Below are 11,531 nucleotides of genomic sequence, written 5' to 3' on the forward strand. Positions count from 1 at the left end.
CATAGGTTCTTAGGTATGGACACTAGACACTCCCAAAGTGGTGGATCACAAAACATTTCTGGGTGCAAGATATTCCTTTACAAACAAAGCCTCCTGTCGCTGTTTGACACTAGTGAAAATGCAAAATTGATACTAGCTCAAAACAGAACTTTGCCAAATAACTCAGAAAGTCAATCTAACTTTATGAAACGCTTAGGCATGCTAAATGGAAGGTGCCAGAAGTGTTAAACACCTTAGGGGTCTCAACTGGACAGTCAGGTACAACCAAGCACATGCATTTTAAAAGTGTTTAAGGGCTTGATTTTTCAATGGTGCTCAAAATCGGGAAGGCAATTTTGAGCGCCAACAGTGGATCTGTCTGGGGATGCATGTCCCTTGCAGGAATAGCAAGGATTCAGATCTTTGGAGGAAGCAGACCTTTCCCAAAAACTTCAGAACTTCTCTCGAACAGCTTATTGAAAGCAAGGAAACAACTACAACTACCAAGACTATGTACACACGATGGCCCTGGGCTACCGAACTTCAGCAAAATTGTTTACCTCTGTCATAAACATGATTCTCATCTAAACTTTCATGAGGTAAACTGAATTTTCTTCTCCTATTAGTTTCACCAATCATATTATCATCGTATAAAAAATCACTTGGCAAAACAAAATCAGCACTCTTACTTCCATAATGCATATAAAAACTTGCTTCATTCTCTTGCTCACTATGAAAGTTCTGATCAGCATGCTTGAACATATCAAACTGAAACTGAAAACTCTCCTCATTTAATGACTCATACATGCTATCAATTTTGAATATGAAGGCTTCATATTCAACTTGGGGAAAGGGATCACACATACCTTGAAAATGTGTATCCTTATGCATAACCAGATGATATTCAAATGAGCACTCTGACTTGTACTCACATATATCATCAATGTCAGAATCTGAAGCTAATCCATAACCTTCAAATGGTTCTTCACAATCAACAAACAAATTAGTCTTCACATCCGAGAGTTCATCATGAAAATCATAATAAGGTATAGGTAGATTTTCAATAACCGTCTCATTAAACACCTTGTCATTTACCTCCTCAGATGCAACATAATCATTAGTTTCACTATCAAACTTGGAAGAAGAACATTCTGATCTCTTATAGCAGTAAGATAAAGTATCATCATCAAACTTATTCTCTGCTAAATCTGAAACTTCCATGTGTTCTTCAAAAAGAGGATTGATAACTCCATGCAAAGTGCCTTTGTAGACATTAGGACAAGTAATGTGCTGATCAACATCAAAGTCCTCACCATATAATGGATTAGTGAAAACTTTAAAATCATTTCTAACATCACTGTCATGGACACTTTCAACATATGAAGAAGAAAAATCAGAATCATATGAAGACTCAACATCCACTCCGTCAACGAAGCATGTAGAATTTAGATCAAAGTTATTTTCATTGTCTCCATATAGGTGATTCAAATGTCTTGCAAGAAAATTATCATTTATCTTACCAATAGGTGCTGATGCATTAATCTTAGAGTCAATCACGTACTGATCATCATTACACTCATCCTCAAGACACTCTTCTACACAATTAGGTAATACGTCTTTATGGATAACCTCTTTGTCTTCATATTGTGTAGACACATTTTCTTCATAACTTTCAATCTCAAACTGATTTACACAATTCTGAACTGGACACTCACTTTCAGATTTATGAAAAGAATTCATACCTTTACTAGTAAGAGAACACTCACTTCCATCATTGCTCTCTTCTTCCCAATCAGCATCTGATTCACATGAAGACGAACACACACTAGCACTATCCTCTTCTTGACTTGAGTGATAAATCTCATCATCAGCTTCATATGACACCTCTTGATAATATATTGGATCAGCAACATAATTATCACTTGGAAAATGACTCTCAGCTTTATCATACTCACATTGATATGATTGTCTTTCAACTTCAGATTTAATAACGTTCTCAACATGATGCAATCTCTCAATGAGATAATTCATTTCTTGCCTATCCTGTTGGTCAAGAGAATGCATCTCTACTACTGAAATATTATCAACATATGAGCTTAGTATTTCTAACTGTGACTGAGATACATATGATTTACATTCTTTATCTTGTGTCATCTCTCCATGGTGTGTCGGATCAGCAATTTCACCTTTATCACTTGATAAATCACTTCTGGTTTCTTTCCACTCATACTGAGATGAATACCTTTCCTCTTCTTGATTCATTATGTTTTCAACATAATGCAAATTATCAATGGGAAAATGAATGGCCGGATTTATATCTTGCATGGATGACTCATCAAGTGAATCAATTCTATCATTTGCTGTTGTAATACCATAAACATGTGCATTCACTTCATCATGAATGGAATTATTTCTTTTTTCCAATAGAGAAATTTCATGTTTACATGTTTTTATTTCTGAGGCTTCAACAAAACTATTTACAACAGCAGGAGTGCTTATTTGTTGATCTGAAATCAAACACTCCTTATGACATTGGCTTGTGCTTTGCACCTCATATTGCCAGCCAATATTTCTAGAGAAGCAACTACGGGTTAAGCCATATTTTATGTTATTCTCAATCTCTATAGCTATCATGAATGCATGATGTAAAGTTCTAGGTTCCTTATCTCTCTAGTTCATCTTTTTATCAAAAGCACCGAGATAAACCACTAAACACATTTGATCATCCGGCTTGTAACTTTTAGGAAATTCACTCAAAATCTTTGCAAATCTGATATTAAATTCAGGAACTAACTCACCATTCCTGATTTCAATTTTCAAAAACTTATCAAAATATTCAGAGATGCTTACTCTTTCCCCGAACTGCATCATGAAGGCTGACATTAATTCATCACAAGATGAAATTGAACATGCTGGTAAAAAACAAAACCAGTCCCTAGCATCATTTTCTAAAGTCTGAACAAACAATTTCATCTGAATGTCTTCATGAGCAATTTCAAAATCACCAACCAAGTCACTAAACAACTGAACATGATGACTGGCTGAATTTTCATGGTTCCCACCAAACTTAGGCAAATACTTTCTGAGGTTACAAGGCATAGTATTGGGGAAACCATGAATACCATTAAAATTCAATGGCATATACCTCCTGGTAGAAACAGATCTAAAACTTTCACTAACGAGCTGCATATTAGATGAGATAAAACTTAACATTCTTCAAAGTCAAGACTCATTCACCATTAAACACTTCCAGAATTTATTAATTGCAGCAGATCTGGAGTCCTTTCTACCAATTCAAAACTTCAAACATACTTTGGCATATAAAACACTTTTGCTGAATCTACTTTCCAAAAAGCACGTTGAACTATACTGAACCAATCTCCTATTTAATGCTATAAACCATTTGATGGAGAGAACTTTTGAAATTTTACTTTCATGTAAATGAGAACACATAAAAGTGGAAAATACCTTTTAATATGGATGCCTGCAACTACATCAATGCTGCAAATAACAGCAGATTCATATCTTAACTAGATTTATGAACACTTGCACTGCATCTCGTTTCATTCTTTTACCCAGTGTCAAGAACTTGAAATGAATTCTTCAAACCTGTCTTCCCACTGTTGTTTCCTTCAAAATACCTTCACATTTTGAAGCATTGGTGCAGAGATATACTTAGAGTCGCCACTCACTTAGTGAGAAAAGATTAACCAATCTTGCAAAACAAAACAAGATGGTCCAGAACTTACAACTGGTATTTGCAAACTGTATTTAACAACAGGGGAACTTCACATTCTTGACATACTAAAAGAACGTGACATTAACTCTAAAATTTGACAGCAACTTATCAAAACTTCAAGTGACTTTGATATTGCAAATCATTCAATTCAATTAAACTTCTGCTGTCAATGAATAAGAACACTGGGGGACATGAATCTTCAGCAAAGAAATGGAAAACACTTCATGACCTTGCTATTTATACCAAAAATTCCAGTAGTTCCAACAATGAATTTCTTCATAGAGTCCCTAGTAGAGTTTCCATTTTGTTGGTGTTTGAAAATGTTACCCATTTCCAATTACCCTGATGAGAACAAGATGCATCTAGGGGCAACTAACTCCCATTATCAACACATCCATTCAGGCACCAGGCCAACTATAAGGCTATACTCCTTCTGCACTTCAGGCTCTGCAAAACCTAGGTGGGTGAACCTCTTTAGATCTGACTATGTGACTAGTGCAATAACCATATTCAAGATCTATAAAAGCAGATGAAACCCCTAATTCTTCTACACTCAACCAAGAATCACAAACATGAAATAGCTAAGAACATAACTCATGAAACTAGCAAGCTAAGTGCGGGTTAACATTGAATAGCTTTCAACATAAAAGGGAAAAGTGATTTAATATGTTGATATCAGCAAGACCCAAGTATGAGCAATAGAACTTAATGATCCTATCTCTGACCAGTGCCTTATCTATTGGGCAATTAAATGAATCATAACCATACATCTTCTGGAAACCTCAAACGTATCTCTACATTAAGATCCCTGATCTATCTTTCACCTTGTGAATAGACATCTTCTACAGAATGAATCTCATACTCAAAAAATCCTATCATGAAATCTGCAAACCCTGTGACAAATATTAAGCAATTACATGGTTCTTTGTTCCATAAGCAAGACATTTTAACCACATACATTTCAAAATGTAATGCAACCTAATTCATGCTCTTTGATCACAAATTAGAAGAAATAACAGAGCCATAATCAGGAGACAAGATTCAAACTGAACTTCAAACTTTTGCTGCACTTTATTTGTTTTCCTTGAAATCAAATACATGAAATGTACAGAAAATAACCCATAGATCACCTAACAGAAAAGAACTATCTACAAAACTTAAAATGCTGTTCAATACAAGAAGAAATGCTGAAGAATGGTTTCTCGGTGCAAAAACTGGAACCCTTACAAATGAAGAAAGAAAGAAAGATATAGCAAGAAATGAATTCCTGGATCTGATATGCAATTGCCAGGTGTCCACTTGAAATCCAATCCTCTGTAACTGAATAACTTCTTCCTTCCATCTCCCATTTTGATTTGATTTTGTTTCATCATTAATCTGTAACAAACTTGCAAAATATTCTTGCCTAATGATGAAAACCCTTTACTTGCCAAAATATCTGATAGAAAACCTCGTGTAGCTCAAACTGACTGATACCTGTGCAAAAACCAACTCCAAATTTGGAAAGTTCGTCTTCTCCCGATTTCGGCGATATATAACACCTCATATTTTGGTTACCGAAAGCGCCTGAAATTGCCATTTGAAAAATGACTCCCTTTTTATTTTCTACAAATTTTTCCTTGCCCTTTGAATCTGGGGTTAAATTGACTTTGACCAGCTGCCACGTGTCATCTTTTAACTAGTTCGAGCTTTGCACAGCTGGGTGCCACATCATCATCTTGATTGCTGCCACGTCATCTCCACCTCACCCCTGCCATATCAACCTCGCTATCTCGCTATAGTTAACTGGCGAGCATTTTTGCATGGCGAGGTAATGATGGCCACACGATCAAGACATGTGTCACAATCTCCTTTCGCGAATCCACCTCAGCGCACATGCATCTTTCCTCAAAATTCAACCTTTGTCATTTAGGGTCGGATTGGATGGTGAGCCCTACCACACGGGCTTGGCTTTCCAAAAGCCTTTTATCTTAAGACATTATGTTTATTGTTTAAAATTGTATTTAAACCATTTTGGAAGGCACCACATCTCCAATGTGGGATTAATCATGTTTTATCCGTATTCTATGCTGCTGCGTCTCCTTTATATCACGGCAGCCAGTGGCTTAAGAAGGAGTTTTGGTGCCAATTTCATACTCGGGTAAAGTATCTCATCCAGAGATAGAATCAGTACAGGGCGTCATCTTTGGCAAATTTCTGCTTTTAGACCTTGCACCGGACCTACCCTGCTACTGATGAATTTCTTTAATTTCCTTGATTCTAGAGCTCCTGTTAAAATAATGGCTCCACTCAATGTTTTTCTTTTTGATTTCAATTATGCTCTCCTACGTGAGAGTCCTTTGGTCTTTCTTCAAATGGTTGGCACTTTTTCATGCGTAATCTTCTTCATGTGTGTGTTGTTTTCTCTTCATGAAAACGTGGCTTGCTCTATTTTAATGGCGTGAAAGAGAGCATCTTTTTCAACATTGCCCCTGCTTTAGCCGCCCACTTACCTTCTTGGTCTTGCTCTCTTGTTTGCATCTTGTGCTGGGTGAAAATCCTCAGTCGGATACTCCTTTTAGCTGCCTGCATGGATTTCTTTGTTATAAGACATTGGCATATTCAAGTGAAGATTCAATGTCCACTGCATGCTTCAAGCAATCGGCTGCTGCGAGAAACAATGATATTTCCAAACCTTGTGCTAAGGCAATCCTTCTAATAGGATGATGAAATTTGTTCATCACATAGGAATGAAACTGCTCTACCATCTTCACAACTTCACCCAAAAATTTCATAGCATTGCATAGTTGTAATATCTCTGGCTTTGTTCTCAAATGAATATTTTGATGCGGGAAAACTAACATACAACCATCCCCACTTTCACGAGCTGTGAAACTTGTCATAGTTTTCAAACAAGTGTGCCACACCCCATCTAAGCATCTGTTGGCAAATAGTGGTATTAAAGTTCTCCAAATTGGTGTCATATTCAATGTCTAGTTTGACAGCAATTAGAGATCTCTCCTCCACTGTGTAAGGGGAATAAAATCGAAAACTTTAAGGAACTCAACTTTTGTATCAATGTGTGTTCTCTGTAAAGCCTGCAGATCATTCAGTGGCATCCAATCACTATCAAATATCATAACAATTTTCCAAACAAGGGCCCCCTGGTTCTAAGCCAATATCTATGCAATCAGGCGAACTTAGTCGGGTCCCAAAGCGGGTCCGACTAGAAAAAAAAATTTTATGTTCAAACAACTGATATTCTCAAACCGATCTGTTGACCTTTTAATATCCACTAGAATTGATTTCGATCATCAATTGATCATTAAAATCTTATTTTATCATTTTCTGCTAACTGTCAACTTTTGCGCCAAGAGGTCCGTTGACTGGCTTTGAAAACTGACCAAATCAACTGATCGGGCTCTGAAAACTAGCACACTGAATCTCTGTTCCACACACTCTCAGCCTGTCGAATCTCATCTCATGACAAATTCAGGGTCAAAAGATATTCGTTGTCAAAGTTGCCTTCTCAGATTTACCTGCAAGAAAACATGTCAGAAAAACAACAAACAAGGTTCGGATTTGGCTTGGAAAACTGGGTAAATGAGCACATGGGGAGATGAAAACTGGGGCGCTAAAGCTCTTTCATGAGGTGAGTATGACTATGCAATTTTGGCTCATGAAGAATAACCAGGGTGCGAATGGCGATCAGTCAAAATGGGCTACTCAGAATTTTGCAAACTGGACATGCTGACAGAAAGCATTTTTGCGAATGGAAATGACTTGGAAAAGTGTGCAAATGGATTCGGCATGACTTGCAAACAGACACACCTGGAGTATTTTTGGAGGAAAACACAGTGGTAGAATCCATTTGATCTCACCAATCATGGATTAGGAGTTACAATCCCACGAACAGGGGTACTGATACATCTGCAAATGCTGACACTAGTAAAAAGTCATAAATTGCGTTTGGAATCGCGTTTGAAAACTGATCAAATGGAGTCGTCAAGACTTAAAAATTTAAACATAGGAAGTCTCTGACGTCTACCATGCAATGCAACAAGAAATTTAGCATTTTAGTAAACTGGGTGAAAGTTATAGCACGTCAAACAGGGCTTCCCAAAAATGTGTGCAAAGTGCAAAAGCCTAAAAACAGTAACTGACCAACTTTGAGGGATTCAAAACCTATTTAAACAGACTCAAAATGACTTGAAATCTGAAACATAGGTTCTTAGGTATGGACACTAGACACTCCCAAAGTGGTGGATCACAAAACATTTCTGGGTGCAAGATATTCCTTTACAAACAAAGCCTCCTGTCGCTATTTGACACTTGGTGAAAATGCAAAATTGATACTAGCTCAAAACAAAACTTTGCCAAATAACTCAGAAAGTCAATCTAACTTTACAAAATGCTTAGGCATGCTAAATGGAAGGTGCCAGAAGTGTTAAACACCTTAGGGGTCTCAACTGGATAGTCGGGTACAACCAAGCACATGCATTTTAAAAGTGTTTAAGGGCTTGATTTTTCAATGGTGCTCAAAATCGGGAAGGCAATTTTGATCGCCAACACCATATTTGATCAAGGAGGATCTAATAATGCTAAACAGAGACCTATATCTAGCAAGTTCAGTTGCATCTTGTTCAAGTCAATTCATTGTTGCTTTCTAACCATTGTAGCAGTGATTCCAAATCTCTTAAAAGAGTTAGTTTAACAATCATTTTGTAAATCCTCTAACAAGGTGACATTTCAGTTGAATTTTTCTAAAAACCTCTAGCAAGGCCACTCCTAATAGGGTGATTAAATCCTCTAACAAGGTCACACCTAACATTGTGTATTGTAACCTTTAATAGGGTTGGCCCCTAGCAGGGCTCACTTCAAAAGAGTGAAAAATTGGTGACTAGTTACTTGGTAGTTTTTCCCATACTGGGTTTCCCCGTTAAATCTGGTGTCTCTTGTGTTCATTTATTTAACCTTTGTATGCATATTATTAACTATGAATGCTAGATGATTAGTAACTAGTTAATCTATTGAGTTACAGAATTCTTGCATCAGCAGCATGTAAGAATTATAGACATCTAAGGGATTTTTTGGAATTTTTTAAATAAATAATTCACCCCCCCCCCCCCCCCCCCCCTGAGTTACTCCATTTATAATTCTAACAATTGGTATCAGAGCTTTTGGTGCTTGCAAGATAAGATTTCAAGGATCTAAGCCAAAGATCAGGATGTCTTATAAGAGGGAAATTCCAAGACTTAACAGGGACAAATTCTCAGCATGGCAAGGATTGATGAGACTTCATCTAGCTTCTATTGGAGATATAGGATTAAAATACCTTGATGGAAAATATGCAGAACTAGTTGGTACACTATCTATCAATGATATTGCTAAAAAGAAGACTCACAACATTATGATGATAGATATAGCATCTACTCTGAGTTATAAAGAATTTGATGACATCAATGACTACAAATCTGCCTTTGAAATGTTGGAAAAGCTTAAAGAAATCTATGGAGCAGATGATAATGTACGAAGAGCCAAAGCAAAAAGTTTGAGAGGACAATTTGATCATATGAAGATGAGAGAGGATGAAGACATTGCAAAATATGTTGAAAGAGTCAAAGCATGTGTCAGTGCAATCAAAGCATCTAGAGGAGATATCAAGGAGGAGACAGTTATGCAATCAGAGTTTTTGCAATTCAAGAAAGATGATGTGAAGAAAATAATAAGATAAATTTAGAAGCCATAGTTTGAAGATTGATTGCATTTGAATTAGACAACTTTGACAATTATGTGCTAGCTGCAAAAATGTTGAATCAACATTTGAAGCCAAGCTTTCAATCAAAGAAAAAGGGAAAAATTTCAAGGATCTACAATCAGATAGCGATGAAGAATATGAACAGAGTTCAAATAGTGATCTTGAAGTGGTTGAAGCTCTGCTAGCAAGGAAATATTCTAGAGGCAAAGGAAACTACAAAGGTAAGGTTCCTCTAATTTGTTTTTCTTGTGAAGAAATTGGACATATTGTTGCTAGGTGCCCAAGTAAGCAGAATAAGGATGAAAAGAAAGGTAACAAGTACAATGGCAAAAGAGACTTCAAATCATTCAAAGATAAAGGTAAGAAAACATGTTTTATAGCTAAAAATTCTAATGATTCTGATGATGAAGAAGAAGATGAAATTATTTACATTGTTGTGGAAGATGAGTCTGATAATGATGAAGAAATGGCACTAATTTCCCATATGAGCAGAAATGATACATGGATCATAGATGTTGGTTGTTCTCATCACATGACTATTGATAAAACTAAGTTTGAACACTTTGAAGACTATGATGGTGGCAGTGTAAGATTTGGTAACAATGAACCTTTTTGTATAAGAGGAAAAGAAATAATCTCTCTAACCAAGGAACTTGTGTGTGACAATGGATATTGGGTAGAAGGACTAAAACAAAAAATTTTGAGTGTGGCACAGCTACTCAATAATGGATTCAAGGTAGAATTCATGCATGGAAAAGCAAGATTGTTGGATGGCAAAGGAAAATTGATTAGATCAAGCACTCAAAAAAAAGGTAACTTATTTCATCTTGAACTTGGTGAATGTTCATGTTTCATTACTCAAGTTGAAGAAAGTTGGTTATGGCATAGAAGGTTGTGTCATGTAAACTTTGATAACTTAGTAAAGATAAGTAAATTCAAGAAAGTAAGAGGCATTCCTAACATCAAGAAACCTGAGATTGGTCTATGCAAAAATTGTCAAATTAGAAAAATGGGAAAAACAAGTTTCAAAAGCAAGAACTATCAGTCTGAAGAAGTTCTAGAAATTGTGCATACTGATTTGTGTGGACCTATTGACATTGAAAGTTATACTGGTGAAAAATATTTAATTCTTTTTGTTGATGATTATTCAAGAATGATGGCTGTCATGTACCTTAGAGAGAAATTAGAAGTGTTTGAAAAGTTCAAATGGTATTTGGCTAGAGCAGAAAAAGAAGCAGGCAAAAGACTGGAATGCTTAAGGTCTGACAGAGATGGTGAATTCATTTCACATGAGTTCAATAACTTTTTCATTGAAAGAGGAATCAAAAGATAGGTTTCAACACCTAGAACTCTAGAACAAAATGGAATAGCAGAAAGAAGGAACATATCTATAATGGATTGTGAAAGAACCTTATTGATTGAGAAAGGCATTGCTATCAAATACTAGAAGGAAGTTATTAGCACTATAGTTCATACCTTGAACTGAGTATAGCTGAAAAAGGACTCATTCAAAATGGTCTATGAATTATGGTATGGCTACAAACCCACTATAAGTTATGTAAAGGTATTTGGAAGAAAATGTTACATTTTGAAAGAATCTAGAAAAGGAAAATTTGATGTAAAAAATGATGAAGGAATATTTTTGAGACACTCTTGGAAAAGTAAAGCATATAGATGTTTGAACTTATTTACACACAAAGTTATAGAAAGTGCACATGTGAAAATTGATGAGTTTGCAGAAAGAATAGTTGAATTGTTCTAAAGACGTCTAACAAGGCCACTCCTAACAGGGTGATTAAATCCTCTAACAAGGTCACACCTAAAAGTGTGTATTGTAACTTTTAACAGAGTTGGCTCCTAATAGGGCTCACTTTAGAAGAGTGAAAAATTGGTGACTAGTTACTTGGTGGTTTTTCCCATATTGGGTTTCCACATTAAATTTGGTGTCTCTAGTTTTCATTTATTTAACCTTTTCATGCATATCAATAACTATGAATGCTAGATGATCAATAACTAGTTAATCTACCGAGTTATAGTATTCCTACATTAGCAGTAAGTAAGAATTATAGACATCTA

Source organism: Cupressus sempervirens, chromosome 9 (genome assembly GCF_028749045.1).
Source record: "Cupressus sempervirens isolate cs-2001-9-10 chromosome 9, ASM2874904v1, whole genome shotgun sequence".
Taxonomy (NCBI): Eukaryota; Viridiplantae; Streptophyta; class Pinopsida; order Cupressales; family Cupressaceae; genus Cupressus; species Cupressus sempervirens.